The sequence below is a fragment of the Vulpes vulpes genome, chromosome 11, assembly GCF_048418805.1.
Source record: "Vulpes vulpes isolate BD-2025 chromosome 11, VulVul3, whole genome shotgun sequence".
NCBI lineage: Eukaryota > Metazoa > Chordata > Mammalia > Carnivora > Canidae > Vulpes > Vulpes vulpes.
The window spans coordinates 16,423,309-16,440,902 of NC_132790.1; the positions used below are offsets into that span (position 1 = coordinate 16,423,309).

Below are 17,594 nucleotides of genomic sequence, written 5' to 3' on the forward strand. Positions count from 1 at the left end.
CCACGTCAGGCTCCCTGCATGGAGCCTGCTTCTCCCTCTCCCTGTGTCTCTGCCTCTCTCTCTCTCTCTCTCTGTCTCTATGAATAAATAAATAAAATCTTAAAAAAATGTTGGGATACAGTGAAAGTTGTGCTTAGAGAAATAGTTTTACCTCCCTAAATGATTATATCGTAAGACAAAAGACTTAAAATTAGTGATTCAAGTTTTTACCTTAAAACTAAAATGATAATCAAATTAAATCCAAGGAATATAGAAGGAATTAATTAATAAAGGTAAGAGTAGAAATAAAAAAAATAGAAAATTGACAAAGGCAAGAAAGAAAGCATACAAAATTGATTCCTTTAAAATTTTTTTCAAGGAAAAAATTTCAAAAATTAAAGAAATTGTTCTCAACTTACTCTTTTAGGTCAGCATAATTCCCACATCTAAACTAGATGAGGTTGATAAAAGAAAACTGAGGACTGTTATCTGCTATAAATATAGACATACAAATCCATACAAATATTTGCACATGAAATATCCAGCAATATGTAAAAAGGATAGTACATTATGATTCATCATAATCAAGTGGAGATGTACCCATGAATGGAAGGTTCATTTAATATTTGAATATCAATCAATATAATTCATATAAACACAATAAAAGACAAAGTAACCACATATATGGGTGTTTCAATAAAAGCAGGAAAAACATTGAAATATTTGAACACTTGGGGTACCTGGGTGGCTCAGTCAGATAAGTGTCTGCCTTTGGCTCAGGTCATGATCTCGGGATCCTGGGATCAGACCCAGTGTGAGGCTTCCCTCTCGGAGGGTGTCTGTTTGTCTCTCTCCCTCTGGGTCACCCCCCACCTCGGGCTTTCTCTCTCAAATAAATAAATAGAATCTTAAAATAAATGTTAAAAATTATTGAACACCCATTTATACCATTTATAATAAAAAAGTTTTTCCCTTACAGTAGGACTGTAAATAACTTCCCTGGTCTGAAAAAGATGGTCTCCAAAAAACCTAGCACTAATATCCCATTTAATGGAATAATATTGAAACAATTCCCCCTAAGATTGGGAACATAACAAAGAACCATTCTCACCACTCTCACCACTTACATTTAAGCATTGCTCTGTTATTTAATAAGGTGGTACAAAGAAAAGATACAATGATTAGAAAGGGAGAAGTAAAACCATCATTATTTGCAAATCATGTGTTTATTTAGAAAATTATAGGTAATCTATAAAAAGTTACTAGTACTAACTAGATGAATTAGTAAAGTCTTAGGATATACAATTAGTATTATAAATTTCTTTCTGTAGATTGGTGGCCATAGTGGAGATGGCATTAAGTGAATTTTAATTTTAATAGTTTGAAAACATGTGAAATACTTTGGATTAATTTAAGAAAAAACCCCACAAAGCCTCTAAGTGGAAACTCCAAAAATTGCTGAGATAAAGAAGATAAAATAAAGGAATAGGTAAGTCATATTCATGGATTAGATTTCATAGAATTGTCACCATTTTTTTCTGTATTAATCTATTGTTTGAATGTGATTCTAAACATCCTAATCCCCAAGGAATTTTTTTTTGCAAAAATTATCAAGCTGATTCTAAAATTTATATAGAAGTTCAAAGAACTTAGAACTACAGAATGTCTTGAAGGTGAAAGAGTTGAAATACTTATATTCTGCAGTTTCAAGATTTTCTATAAAGTTGTGGTACTCAAGACGGCACTGTATTAGTATAAAATATACAAATACTATATAGATCAATGGTACAGAGTAGAGAATCCAGTAAAAGACTTACACTTGGAAGATGAGTTGATTTTGAGGTGGCAAGCAGTGTAGATAGTGAAAGGAATATCTTTTTAACAAATGAAACTAGAATTCCAGAAACAAATATCAATTTTATATGGATTATAGATTTAAATTTGGAAATTAGAATTATAAAGATTTTATAATATGTTTAGAAGAATATCTTCATTACCTTGGAGTATGCAAGTAAATAAGAGAGGAATGATCATAGAAGAGAAAATTGATAAAATAGACTTCTTTGAAGTTAAAAGATTTTCCTCAGCAACAGCCACTGTTAAGAAAATGACAAGGCGAATGACAGCTTATATTTACAAAACATATATCTGACCAAGGATATGTACCTAAAATGTCAAAATGATGGTTTTCAAGTTTATTATAAAAAGAAAGTCACTTCTGAGTTTAAGTTTTAAAAAGACTGCACTTTCCACCTTGGGTGTGCTCTTATATCCTACCTCTTTTAAGTAACTTGATCTGGGGGAAGCCAGCTTCTATGTCATGAGGACCATCAGGAATCCTATGGAAGGTCCTTGTGGGAAGAAACAGGCCTGCCATAAGCCGTATGAGTAACTAGAAAGCAGATCAACCTGGCTGACAGATTATATGCAGGGTGTGGAGAGAAACTGAGCTAGAGCTACCCAGCTACTAAGCCCTTGAATTTCTGACCCTCAGAAACTGTGATGTAGTAAGTGTTTGAAGATGCACTTTGGAGTAAAAAGATACACAAATAATACATTTGGCATATATGAAGCAAAGGGAATAGTTGTGTGGTGCTAATGAGAGCAACCCATAAACCATTTTAAAAACCATAAACTATATAACGAACTTATAAAAAGCACCACACACAAAAAAAACAAATAATCTAGTTAAAAAATGGGCAGATGATAAGAACAGGCATTTTTCTAAGAAGACATTCATATGACAAACAGAATGAAAAGATGTTCAACATCACTCATCATCAGGGACATATAAGTCAAAACCACAATGAAATATCACCTCACACCATTCAGAACCCATAAACAATTTTAAAAACTAGCAATAATTCCTAAGGATAAATGTATGCATGCTCTATGACCCAGTGATTTTGCTGCTTCATATATACCCAACAGAAATGTGGACACTTTACATCAAAGGTCATATACTATAAAAATAGTATAAAGCCAGAAGTTACAGGTGCTGAGATGAGCGTAGACTTTTGTTTTATGAAAATGGAAACAATAACACTTGACTGGTGTAGTTGATGTCACTTGACTCTTTGGTGACTCCTAGATTTCTGGACCTGGGTACATGGTTGAAGGGGAAAAAATCAATCATTTTGTTTGGGTCACAATGAAATTGAATTGAAATGCTGCAGATGTTAAGTAGATCGTTGGATTTATGAGTATATGGTAGTGGATATATGTATTTCAGATTCTTTATATAGAAATACCATCATCAAGCTTCATAGGTGGATGATTTCTTCTAGGGAGTAAGAATTCTGGAGAAGAGTGAAGGTCTTTGAACTCATCTACTTCTAGTGAACGCCAATATTTAGAGTTTTGTTAGAGACCAAGAAAGAACTGCCAGTGAGATATGCAGAAGCCCAGATAGTATAGTGTCAAGCAAAACTGGAGAAGTGGTAAATCCTGTTGAGGAAGGAATAGGTGGTAAATCCTATTAAATGTTGCTGAGAGAGTAATTCAGGATAGGAGAGTCAAATATATTGGATTTTGCATGCTATTTGTATTTGGGCAGTTTACTTAATTCTTAATTTCTTCACCAAAAAGTTTGTGAAGATTTCTCTTTTTTTCTTTTTTTAAAGTTTTTTTACTTATTAAAGTAATCTCTACAGCACAAGTAGAACTTGGACTCACAACCCCAAATCAAGAGTTGCGTTCTCTTTCAAATGAGCCAGCCAGGTGCCCCTATGGCGATTTCTTTTTCACTAATTTTTTCTTTCATGGATCTAAGAGATCTTTATGTATGTTTATTTTCTTTTGTGGTCTCTGACTTAATGACCAGGTACTTGCTTGGAAACTAATACTATTTCATAGCCTAGTGTTTATTTATTTAAAATTAAATTGGATTAGAGTAGTGACTTCTAGGGGGAGCCATGGTGACTGAATGCTATAAATGTATTGGCTTGTTTCCTGTTTCTTTGTTCAATAGGCTTCTTTTATTTAGATGTCCAGTTATGTCCCAGTTTCTATGGATGCTTCCTATAATAGTCCAGAAAATATAATCATAAAATCTACATTTTAAGAAGCAAGTTGTTTTATACTTTATAAAATAATTCTCTTTTTCTCTAAAGCATTGACCCACATTGACAGGTGATGAAGTAGTTCAGTTCGGTATGACGTAAGTCCTTTAAAGGACTTATGTCCCAGGCCAACAGCAGTTCCATTATTTGTACTTGGATGATGACTTTCATTTAAATATCATAAAGCTCATGAGAAATACTACTTTATTATTATTTTGAAGTCCCTTGTGGAGAAGAGGGCAAGTAATTTAGATATGAATAACTGATTTCTGATACATTTCCCTCTTGATAAAGTAAAGGATATAGATAAGATTATCCTCTTGATAAAGTAAAGGACCAAGACTTTGTGCTAATTCCATTCCTTTCTTAACAGAACCTTGACCTTTAAGACTATTCAAACTAAACATGGTTTATTCGTAATTGTTTCATGTTAAGACATTCTATGGCTCCTGTTCAGTTGACTTTTGAAATAGTTCACTATTAATGTAGTTTGGACTTCCAGTTTTTGGTCTGGCAAAATGCAAATGACATATCCAATAAAGGGTTAGTATCCAAACTGTATAAAGAACTTATAAAACGCACCACACATAAAAAAAAAATAATCTAGTTAAAAAATGGGCAGATGATATGAATAGACGTTTTTCCAAGAAGACATTCATATGACAAACAGAATGAAAAGATGTTCAATATCACTCATCATCAGGGATATATAAGTCAAAACCACAATGAAATATCACCTCACACCATTCAGAATAGCTAAAATTAAAAACTCAGGAAACAACAAATGTTGGCAAGGATGCAGAGAAGGGGAACTGCTTACACTGTTGGTGGGAAAGCAGAGTGGTGCAGCCACTATGGAAAATAGAATGGAGATTTCTCAAAAAGTTAAAAATAGAACTACCCTACAATCTAGCAATTGCAGTACAAAGTATTTACCCAAAGGATACAAAAAAGTACTAATATGAAAGGATACATGCATCCTGATGTTTATAGCAGCATTATCAACAATAGCCAAATTATGGAAAGAATCCAAATGTCCATCTGCTGATAATGGATAAAGAAGAAGTGGTATCGGGATGCTTGGGTGGTTCAGCGGTTGAGCAACTGCCTTTGGCCCAGGGCGTGATCCTGGGGTCCTGGGATCGAGTCCCGCATCAGGCTCCCTGCATGGAGCCTGCTTCTCTTCTCTCTGCCTATGTCTCTGCCTCTCTCTCTCTCTCTCTCTCTGTCTCTCATGAATAAATAAACGTCTTTAAAAAAAAAAAAAGTATCCATCTATAAAATGGAATATTACTCAACCATCAAAAAGAATGAAATTTTGCCATTTTCAACAAAGTGGATGGAGGTATTGTGTTAAGTGAAATAAGTCAGAGAAAAACAAATACCATATGATTTCACTCATATGTGTAAATAAAGAAACCAAACAAATGTGGGGGGAGAAGGAAGAGAGGAAAAAGAAGAAACAAGACTCTGGACTATAGAGAAGAAACTAAGGGTTCCTGGAAGGGAGTTGGGTGGGGGATGAAGAATGGGTTAAGTAGTTAATGGGTTATTAAGGAAGGCACAGGTGATGAGAATTAGGTGTTATATGATTCTAGGCCAAAACAGTTACAAAACCTATATATGACCAAGGACATAATTGAATTTAACACCATCAGTCAACTGGATATAATGGACATCTATGCACTACTTCGTCCAGCAACAGCAGAATACATGTTCTTAAAATTACATGGGACACTCTCTAAGATAGACCACATTCTGGGCCATTAAGCATACCCTAACAAACTTAGAAGAATGGAAATTGTACAATATCTGTTCTCAAACCACAGTGGAGTTAAACTAGAAATTAATAACAGAAAAATTCCTATACTTGGAGATTAAATAACACATTTCTAAGTAACACATGAGTTAAAGAAATCTCAAGAGAAATTTAAAAAATATTTTGAAGTATTTAAAGTAATTTAAGGAATGGCAGATTGACACAGAATAACATTTATTCAGGTATGTGCTTCTCATCCTAGCGTCTACTGTTTTCCCCCTTTCTCAGACTTTACCTGGCTCTATTTGTTTGGGGTAATTTTTTGTTTAGAAAAAAATAAAATGCTCAAAAATTATTTTCCAAATGGTTAAGCACTTATGGTTTATTAAGGTAATAGAAGTTATGTATTCATTATTAATTGGCTTTAAAAATGACTCTAGAGGAGTATGTTATTTATATGTAGTACTACTGCATATGTGAGAATTAGATTCTAAAGTTTGAATAGGACAGATATCTTGCATTGCCAAAGTGATCTTATGAGATTTGATAAATCTGTATAGTTCATAGATAATATAAAACTAAATCTTGGGCAGCCCCGGTGGCGCAGCGGTTTAGTGCCACCTGTAGCCTGGGGTGTGATCCTGGAGACCCAGGATCGAGTCCCACGTCCAGCTTCCTGTATGGGGCCCATTTCTCCCTCTGTCTGTGTCTCTGCCTCTCTCTCTCTCTGTGTCTCTATGAATAAATAAACAAAATCTTAAAAAAAACACGCAACTAAATCTTAATCTTAAGCAGCAAAAGAAATAAAGCAGCTGGTTCTTGCAATGTAAGAAATTGATTTTATTTTTTCCAGCTAACCACTGAATGAAGTTGTTAGTATATTTTGAGTTTGTGTTGATTGAAAATTATAAAATGTGGCTTAATACTTGAATCATACACTGTAAAAAAAATTTTTTTCCCCTAAAAGGCCTTCCTGGATTTAATTTAGCAATGTGAAAAACAGGTTTTAGTTTCTCATTTTATGCATTACTTTAGAGTATAATTTCACAGAATGGAATAGTAGGTAGAATTGTGCACACTGCATTCATAGTATATTTTCTCTCTGTCTCTTGTCTCTGTCTCTCTCACACACACATAACACACCCACATGCTTTGGTGTTGGCTAAGCTAATTTAGTTTAATTCCTAAATTTAAATGCACGTGTATGTGCTATCCGCTTATTCTGATCTTAAATCGTTGTTCTTTGCTTCTAATTCGTACCCTTTTTTGTTCCTGTTACAGAAATTATAACTTCAGTACACATAGAAAGTTGACCTAAATTGCAGAATTAATTTTCTAGTTCTAGAACATTAGAGAACACAGTCTGTGATAAATAAATCATATGATTACAGGGTAGCACTGCATATGACTTACAATATACCTCTTTTTCATGTTTGTATAAGAAAGGTCCTATTTTAGGGCAGGCCATACTTTTTCACTTATATGATTTATAGAGTTATATGATTACATGGTAGCACTGCTGATGATTTATGACATACATCTTTCTCGTGTTTGTATGAGAAGGGTCCTATTTTAGGGCAAGCCAAAGGTTTCACTTACAGCTTCATACTTCAGCTAATCACAACTGTATATAGGTTGCAAAAATGGCAACTTTGGCCCTGTACTCATGGATTTCTACTTTTTAGAGTAAGATATTTTAAAACTAAATATTGCAATAAAAATTACCCATTTTCTAGGAAGAAATAAAATTGCTTAGAATACATTATCTCAGAATAAAAGTAAGGTATTAGCTATACTTTTGGTCTAAAAAACTTTGGATGGCTCTAGGGCCCTAAACCCTTCCTGTTCTCTTGGGATTTATTATTTTTATTTATTGATTTGTTTATTTTTTAGAGAGGGAGAAGGGGGCTAGGGGCAGAAGAAGAATCTTAAGCAGGCTCCACACCCCCAGCATGGAGGCCTACACAACCCTGAGATCATGATCTGAGCCTAAGTCAAGAGTCTTGGCACTTAACCAACTGAGTCATCCTGGTGTCCTGGGATTTGTTATTTTAATTTTTGATTCTTAAAATTAATAACTTTGTTTTTGCTCTCTTCTTCTATATCATTTGAAACATTTTCTTTAGATATTTTCTTCAGATCATGTTTGATGTAGGTTTTCAGTATTGTTGAGTATTCTTGAAATTTTTAATGTTTAATTTCTTTTAAATTAGTTTAGGGTGATTAAGCTTTACAGTACAAATACATTGAATTAAACTTTTACTTTAGTATTTCAAATTGGGCTAATACCTTTGGACGTCTTCCAAGAGAAACATGGAAGCAAAACTCAAAAACTCCCTAGAAATTTGTAACTGAACCTTTATCATAATTGACAGTTTTCTTGGTTTTAGGTCATTTCATGCTTCATTTAAAATATCTCCTGCAACAAACCACAAAAATATGCACTGGATCCCCTATAAAGTATAAAATTATCCTGAAATAAAAGCAACTGTTGAACCTTTCCCATATCTACAGTGCTAATACTTTTTGAAGTTAATGGATATATCTGCCTTGCCCATCACCAAAGTTACCTGTGTTGCAAACATTAAATAATAATTAATTTTTTGCATTTATCTTGTATACTGGGCAGTATTCTTAAGTGCTTAACATTCATTTTAGTTCAAGTCTTTATGGAGCATTTTCTTTATGTATAGAATTATGCTAAGCAATATGGATACTTTCCACTGACACATAACTTGGGGTAGCAAACTTGCTTATAATTAATACAGAATAAATTAAATACAGAATTATTTAATTGAAATTAAATACAGAATATGGCATATAGTATAGTAAATGATATAGAGAGGCTAAAGTAATTAGGGAAGACTTCGTCTAGAGGAGGATAGTAACCACGTACAGAAGTAGTACTTCTTGAAAACCATGGACAAGTTTATAGGAAAATGTGACGTTTGATCTGGAGATTTCTTCCTTGGAGATTTCTTCCTTTAGGATCTATTGTTTGTGCCATTTGTTTGCCACCAAGTGTGTGCTACTTTTTAATTGTGTTTATCTTTTAACACTTACCTATCCACTCCCAAATTAGATTATATTCCTGAAAAGTAAAGATAGTGCTATACTACATTATACTCAGTTGTAGCATAATATCTTGCATATAGTAGGTACTCAGTGATGTTTTATAGTTATATCATCTCTGGAAGGTATGTTGATGAGTTTCCAGTAATTATTTCTCAGATACCACTTTCTTGTATTTTCCTGCAGGAGAACTGCAATACCATAAAAGTTAAGTTTCTTTATTGAAGCTCCTTTTTCATAGCTTCCAGAGCTGGAAATTCAAGAAGTGGGAGAAAAAAGGAGGTGAATGATTTAGCATAACTACCTAACACTTGGGATTTAGGAAGGAGGAAATTATTTTTGGATTATTTAATTATATCAGGTTCTGATAGTTTATTTTTCATGGTAAATTTGTGTCTATTAGTTGAACATGGTCTCTTCTACTTGAGTCAGTGTTTTTTTTTTTTTTTTAAAGATTTTATTTATTTATTCATAGAGACACAGAGAGAGAATGAGAGGCAGAGACACAGGCAGAGGGAGAAGCAGGCTCCATGCAGAGAGCCCGATGTGGGACTCGATCCAGGGTCTCCAGGATCACGCCCCGGGCTGCAGGCGGCACTAAACCACTGCGCCACCAGGGCTGCCCCTTGAGTCAGTGTTTGAATAAGACATGTCAGTTCTTTCACCAAGTTTATATACATGTAATTGTGGCAAAATACATATAACATAAAATTTAGCATTTTATCCATTTGTTAGTGTACAGTTCAGTGGCCTTTAAATATATTTGCATTGCTGTGCGCAGCCATTTTCTAGATATCTCATGTTAATTTGGGATCTAGAATGAGTAGTAGGTCTGGTGAGACAAAAAGATACTATATGAAGTGGCTTTTACAGTTTTTGGGAATGTTATAGATTGTGAGAAGATGAGAATGTGGGGACTGGGAAAAGGAAAATGTCCGAGTTTGATGTTTTAGCAATGGAATAATTATATATTATAATGATTCTTAACATCAGGAAAATGAATGTGTATGTATCATTCACCAAGTTTCCTTTTTTCCTCTTTTTTGAGATTCATATTTATTGTTGCATGTATCAATAAATTTTGTCTTTTTATTGCTGGGTTGTAGTATTTCATTGTATGTATGTACCACAGTTTTACCCGTTCACCTGTTAATGGACCTTTGGTTGTTTCCATTTGTTGGCTGTTATGAATAAAACTGCTAAGAACATTCATGTAAACTCTATATGTTTATACATAATTTCTTTTCTCTTGGGTACATTCCTAAAAGTTAAATGAGTGGATCATATGTTAGATGTATGTTTAACTTTTTAAGAAAACTAATAGACTATTTTCCAAACACATTTTACCAATTTACATTCTTACAAGCAGTGGATAAGACTTCTTGTTCTTCTTTATCCTAGACAACACTTGGTAGCTTCAGTCATTTTAGTTTTAGCATTCTATAAGTGTTTATTGGTATCTAATTGTGGTTGTCATCTGAAATATGTTCTTTGGTAAAATATCTATTAAAATATTTACCCATTTTTAAAATTATTTCCTTATTAATTGAATTATAAGAGAAGTCCTTCATATATTCTCTACACATGTATATGTTTTGCAACTATATTTTGTGTATATATTTTTTAAAGATTTTATTTATTTGAGAGAGATTGAGAGAGTACCAGCAAGGCTAGGGGGAGAAGGAGAGGGACAAACTTCCCACTGAGCAGAGAGCCTGATGTGGGCCTCCATCCCAGGACCCTGGTATCATGACCTCAGCCAAAGACAGACGTTTAACCTGCTTAGCCACCCAAGTGCCACTGTTTTGGGTATATGTTTTTTCCATTCTGTAGTTAATGTTTTCATTTTCAAAACATCTTTTGCAGTGCAGAAATTTTTTGTTTTGGTGAAGTCTATAAATTTTTCCTTTAGTGTTTATTGCATCATATCTAAGCTTTGCCTAACCTAATGTAACAAAGATTTTATTTTATTTTATTTTCTAGTAGTTTTATAGTATCCTTTCCATTTAGTTCTATGACCCATTTTTAAAAAAAGATTTAAAAAATTATTTATTTGAGAGAGTGAGAGAGCACAAGCAGGGAGAGACGGGCAGAAGGAGAGGGAGAAGCAGACTTCCTGTTGAGCAGAGATCCCGATGCAAGGCTAGATTTCAGGCCCCTGAGATCATGACCTGTGCCAAAGGCAGATACCCAACCAACTGAGCCACCTGGGCGCCCTCTATGATCCATTTTTTTAAAAAAAGATTTTATTTATTTATTCATGAGAGGCACAGAAAGAGAGGCAGAAACATAGACAGGGGGAGAGGCACAGCTCCCCACAGGGAGCCTGATGTGGGATTTGACCCCAGGGCCCTGGGATAATGGACCTGAGCCAAAGGCAGACACTCAACCACTGAGCCACCAGGTGCCCCCCTCTGTGACCTATTTTAAATTATTTTTTGTGTACTGTGCAACTTGTGGCTCAATAGTTACTTTTGTGGATAGGGATGTCCAGTAGTTCCTAGTGCCATTTTTGGAGAAATTATTCTCTCTCTTTTTTTTTTTTTTTGGAGAAATTATTCTTTTCTATTGAATTGCCTTTGTAAAAATCAAGTGTGTTAATATATGTATGCACCTATTTCTGGACACTATTCTGTTCCATTGGATATTTATTTGTCTTTGCTAATAACATCCTCTTCATTACTGTAGCTTTATATTAGGTCATGAAATCTAATACTATGAGGTTTTCAGTTTTCTTCTTATCAAAATTATTTTGGCTATACTAGGTCCTTTGCATTTCCATATCAACTTTAGAAACAGCTTGTAGATTTGTACGGAAACCCACTGTGATATTGACTTGTGTTCAGTGTATAACTCTGTGTGGAGAGAATGAACATATTAACTAAATTAAATTTTCCAATCCATTAGCATGGTATCTTTTTATTTTTATTCTATTCTATTCTATTCTATTCTATTCTATTCTATTCTATTCTATTCTATTTTAATTTCCAGTGTAGTTAATATACATTGTTATATTAATTTCAGGTGTACAATATAGTATGATTCAGCAATTTCAATTTATTACTCAGTGTTCATCAAGATAATGTACTTTGTGGGGTGCCTAGGTGGCTCAGTTGGTTAAGCATCTGCCTTCAGCTCAGGTCATGATCCTGGAGTCCTAGGATCGGAACCCCACATTGAGCTTCCTGCTCAGTCAGGAGTCTTCTTCTCCCTCTTCCTCTACCCCACCTCTCACTCATGCTCTCTCTCACTGCTCTCTCTCTCTCGCTCAAATAAATAATAAATTAAAAGTCTTTATAAAAATGTACTTTTTATCTCCTTAAACTTTTTTACCCACCCCCACTATCTATCCTCTCTCAGGTAACCATCTGTTTTCTGTAGTTGAGTTTATTGTGTTTTTGGGTTTTTTTCCCCCTTTTTCATTTTTTTTGTTTCTTAAATTCCACAGATGAGTAAAATCATATGATATTTGTCTTTCCCTTACTGGCTTACTTTACTTAGCATTATAGTCTCTAGAACCATCCATGTTGTTGCAAATGGCAAGATTTCATTCCTTCTTATTGCTGAATAATATGCTGTGGTGTATATATACCATGTCTTCTTTATCCATTCATCTATTGACAGACACTTGGGCTGCTTTCATAATTTGGCTATTATAAATAATGCTGCAGTAAACATAGGAGTGCATATATATCTTTAAATTAGTATTTGTTGAGAGATTTTTATTTCTTTCATTTTTTAATTTTTTTGTATGTAGATCCTATACATATTTTGTTGAATTTATTTCTAAATAATTCATGTTTTCTGATGCACTTGTAATGATACTTTATTTTTATTTTTTTAAAGGTTTTTTTTTTTTTAATTTATTTATTCATAGAGACACAGCTAGAGAGAGAGGCAGAGACACAGCTAGAGAGAGAGGCAGAGACACAGGCAGAGGGAGAAGCAGGCACCATGCAGGGAGCCTGATGTGGGACTCGATCCTGGGTCTCCAGGATCACGCCCTTGGCTGCAGGCAGCGCTAAACCGCTGCGCCACCGGGGCTGCCCGTAAATGATACTTTAAAAATATTGTCCTGTGTTTTTTTTTTAAGATTTATTTATTTATTTATTTATTTATTTATTTATTTATTTATTTATTTATGATAGAGAGAGAGAGAGAGGCAGAGACACAGGAGGAGGGAGAAGCAGGCTCCATGCTGGGAGCCCGAAGTGGGACTTGATCCTGGGACTCCAGGATCGCACCCTGGGCCAAAGGCAGGCACTAAACCGCTGAGCCACACATGGATCCCCTGTCCTTGTATTTTGTTCCTTGCTAATCTCACTTACTAGTTCTAGTAGCTTTTGTAGATTCTTTCAAATTTTTTATGTTGATAGTTATGTCACTTAAAAATTGAAGAGACTTTTGTTTTTTCTCTTCTAATCTGTATGCCTCTTTCCTTTTTTTGTCTCGTTGCGGTTATTGTACACCCACCACAGTGTTAAGTAGTGGTGGCAATGACAGCTATCCTTACCTGTTACATATATGCAGGCAAAAACATGCATTGTTGCACTATTATATGTGATACTAGCTTTGAGTTTCAGGTTGATAACCTTTTTCAGGTTGGGAAATTTTCTTCTATTCCTAGCTTGCTGAGAGTTTTAAATCATAAGTGGATGTCATATTTTTGTCAAGAGTTTGTTCTCTGTTAGATTGATCATATGGAAATTTTCTTCAGTTTCTTGATATGGTGCATTATACTGATCAATTTGCAAATAATTGAATTAGCCTTGAGTTCCCGGAGTCAACTTCACATAGTCAGATGTATTCTCTTTACACATGACGAGTTATGACTTGCTAATATTTTGTTGGGGATTTTTTATTTGTATGCACATGGGATATTGGCCTGTAGTTTCTGTGTTCTCTGGTTTTGGTCTCAGTGTAATGCTTGCCTCAAAAAATAGATTTGGGGGCAGCCCGGGTGGCTCAGCAGTTTAGTGCCACCTTCAGCCCAGGATGTGATCCTGGAGACCTGGGATCGAATCCAACATCGGGCTCCCTGCATGGAGCCTGCTTCTCCCTCCGCCTGTCTCTCTGTCTCTCTCTCTGTGTGTGTGTGTGTGTGTGTCTCATGAATAAATAAATAAAATCTAAAAAAAAAAAAAAAAGATTTGGAAATATTTATTTTTGTATTTTCAATAGGTTTTTATGGAAAATTAATGTTATATCTTACTGAAATGTTTAATTGAATTTGCTCATGAACCTGTAAGGCATAGGATTTTTTCTGTTGGAAGGTTTTAAACTAGAATTTCAAAGACATAGGACTATTCAGTACATCTATTTCTTTTGTATCTTTTTAAGAATTCACCCATTTCATATGAGTTACTGAATTTATGTGCATGAATCATAATACTAATGTTTGTTGGATCTGTGGTCATTTAAAAAAATTTGTGTCTCCTCTTATTCTTTAGTCAGTCTGACTAAAGTTTTATAAATATTTTTGAACTTTTCAGAGAACTAGCTTTTGATTTCATTGATTTTCTCTATTTTCTGTTTCCTTTTTAAAAAAAATCTCTCTGATCTTTATTATTTATTTTCTTTTCCTTTTGGTCCATACACTTGGATATTTGAGGAGAATTCTTTGCAAATTTCTGGAGTTTTCTCTCTGAGCATTTCTCTCTTCTTTGGTGCTCTGCTGTGCAAGCTTTAGCTTCATGGTCTTTCTGGATATCTGCCATGTCTTCTCAACTTAGGGAGTCTACTGGATTCTGTGCCTCTCTGTGCTGTAATCTGGAAGCTCAATGTGGGAAGCTGAGGTAATCATAGCAGTCCTCTCATCTGTCGTAGATCATTGCACTTTATTAACTGATGTCTAGTGTTTTGAAAACTGTTATGCATATATATTTTATCCAGTTTTTTAAAAAAAAATCATTTCCACAGGAGAATAGTTCCCTGTTATTCCATCTTGGCCCATCATTTACTTTTCAATTTTTATCTTATCAAAATGGCAAACTCTTGAAGGAAAGACAGCTTTTGTACCCTTCATAGTATGTAGTACAGGGCCTTGTACTGAACTAGTGCTTATTGTGAATTTGGCTAATTACTTGAGTTTACTTGAGCTGGGTGAAGAGGGAGATAAAAAGCAGAAGAGTAAAGCCACTATGTGACTGCATTTCCCCTGCTTGTCAAATGAACCCCCTGGAGCCCTGATAACATTCTATATTCCACTCCCATCTGACAATTCTAGCCCTTATAGCTGGGTTACTGGAACTACCGTGAAAACCCACCAGACATCATTGGGCCAACTGGTCCACTTAGTCTTAGTTTCCATACTGGTAGGATGTTGAGAGGGGAAGAAATCTATGGGAATATCATAGATTAAGAAATAATGTCAAGGAGTCTTTTCTGGATGCTGACTCCAAATGTCCAGTTTCATTATTATTATGAAGATTAGTTTTTCTTTTGTTCTCAAGAATTATCAGCAGTTACTGTTTCTTCAGAAGTTTTTTCAGTCCCTTTTTCTTAAATTCATTACATGAATATTCAGGCCTTTCAATCTACCTTATATATCTTTTAGCTATGGTTTCTTTCTTTCTTTTTTTTTTTTTAAGATTTTATTTATTTATCTATGAGAGACACAGAGACAGAGGCAGAGGGAGAAGCAGGCTCCATGCAGGGAGCCCGACGTGGGACTCCATCCTGGGACCCCAGGATCACGCCCTGGGCTAAAGGCAGCGCTAAACCGCTGAGCCACCCAGGCTGCCCTTAGCTGTGGTTTCAATTAAATTTTTTTCCCCTGTCTATGCTGAGCTCTTGGTGAATGCATCAAGACTATCTTCTATTCCAAGAATTCCACCTTCAGTCTATCTAGAGAAAAGTCTATTTCGTCTATTAATTTTTTTTAAATTTTTTATTTATTTACTTATGATAGAGAGAGAGAGAGAGAGGCAGAGACATAGGCAGAGGGAGAAGCAGGCTCCATGCACCGGGAGTCCGACATGGGATTCGATCCTGATCGCGCCCTGGGCCAAAGGCAGGCGCTAAACTGCTGCGCCACCCAGGGATCCCTCGTCTATTAATTTTTTATATCAAAGACTGTATTTTTTATCTTTAAATTTTCTTATAGAGTTCTTTTCATACCTACATTTCCCCCTTTCCTTTGTTTTCATTATTTCTTATTCATTTTCACTTGAAGTTTTGCCCTCATATATCTCTGTGAACATTGTTTGAACTTATTTTTAAGGTCTTAAAATTTTATTTCCATAAAATTATTTTTATATTGAATAAATTCATATTCTGATTATTGATTTTTCTGGCTGTAATTTTTAACATTAGATTTCTTCCTATGACTCTGAATAATTGGTATACTGTCTCATTTTGAGTGTGGTTTTTTTTTTTCTTTTGGTGGTGTTTTTTTCTGTCCTTCCTTCCTGTCTGTGCATACCTATCTGTTTCTAGGTATTCAGTTAACTTTCACCTTAACCTTTCTTTTTCCCAATCTAGAATGAAGTCTTATTCCAGAATTTCAGTGATTCTGTCATGTTACATTGGAGATATCGTAGAAACATTTGGTACTTTGCTTGAGTTTCTGATAAAAGGTTAATAGGTTATGCCAACACCTTCTCCCTTATGCAGGCATTTTTCTAAAAGCTCTAGGTAAAGATTGATGTGTGTGTGTGTGTGTGTGTGTGTGTGTTTGTGTTTTCTAGCCTTTTTTCTTGAACTAGCTCATTTTTTGGAGGCAAAGACTAGTATGGTACTGATCCCTTACTCCTTTTTAATGTCTGTAATCAACAGGCCTTTGCTTTTAGCCAACTTTACTTTTTTATTAATGACTTCTGTTTTGTTACTGGCTGCTAGTTTGTATTGTGTCTTTGAACCTGACTATGTCATTTGTGTTATCTTTTCATGTATTTTCTATGTCCTGGCCATGTTTTTGGTATGCAGTTAGTGATCAGAAGTTTACAATTATGTTATGTTTATGATTTGAAGTCTCATTTCCAGGTTAGTCGATTTCAGAATAAATATACCTGGATTCATTCCTCCTGATTCTCAATGGATAAGAAAAAGCAGAGGAAACTTATAAATCAAATGTTACTCTTTTATTGGTCCTCTGAAATAGATAATACATAAGTGGCTTCTTTATTGAGTCTTGCTCACTTGTGATTACTTAGTTTCATTCTAAATTCTTTGAGTTATTTCTCCAGAATTTCTGCTACCAAGTCTTCTGAACACTGTCATACAAAGAGACATTGTTAGCCTAGAAGTGTGAGGTCCTAGAGCCTATCTGCATTAATCTGGGGACATTATTTAATCTTTCTGTATTTGTTAAGTCCTTTATAAAACATGTGTAATATCTGCTTTCACTATCTCATGGGACATTTGTGAACATTGTAGAAGGTAATAGAGTTCAATTCAACAAAGTTTTACTTACCACCTGTTTGGAGAGGGACGTATTCCTAGGTTCTAAGGAAATTGAATGAAACAGTTCTATGGTTATTTATAGTACAGTGGGACATTCAGCGTGTGTGTGTGTTTTTTTTTTAAAGATTTATTTATTTTAAGGAGAGGAGGGAGAGAATCTCAAGCAGACTCCCCACTGAATGGGGAGTCAACTCAGGACTTGATCTCATGACCTTGAGACCATGATGTGAGCAGAAATCAAGAGTTGGACCCTTAACTGAGCCACCTAGGTATCTCTATACAGCCTGTTTTATAATCAGTTAATAGAGAATAATCTGTAA

At 34.7% G+C, this 17,594-nt stretch overlaps 1 protein-coding gene across 3 annotated transcripts in view; it reads left to right on the forward strand.

Moving 5' to 3' along the window:
• Positions 1-17,594, forward strand: part of SBF2 (SET binding factor 2) — a 466,812-nt gene that overhangs the window by 155,795 nt on the left and 293,423 nt on the right. The window lies entirely within an intron of this gene.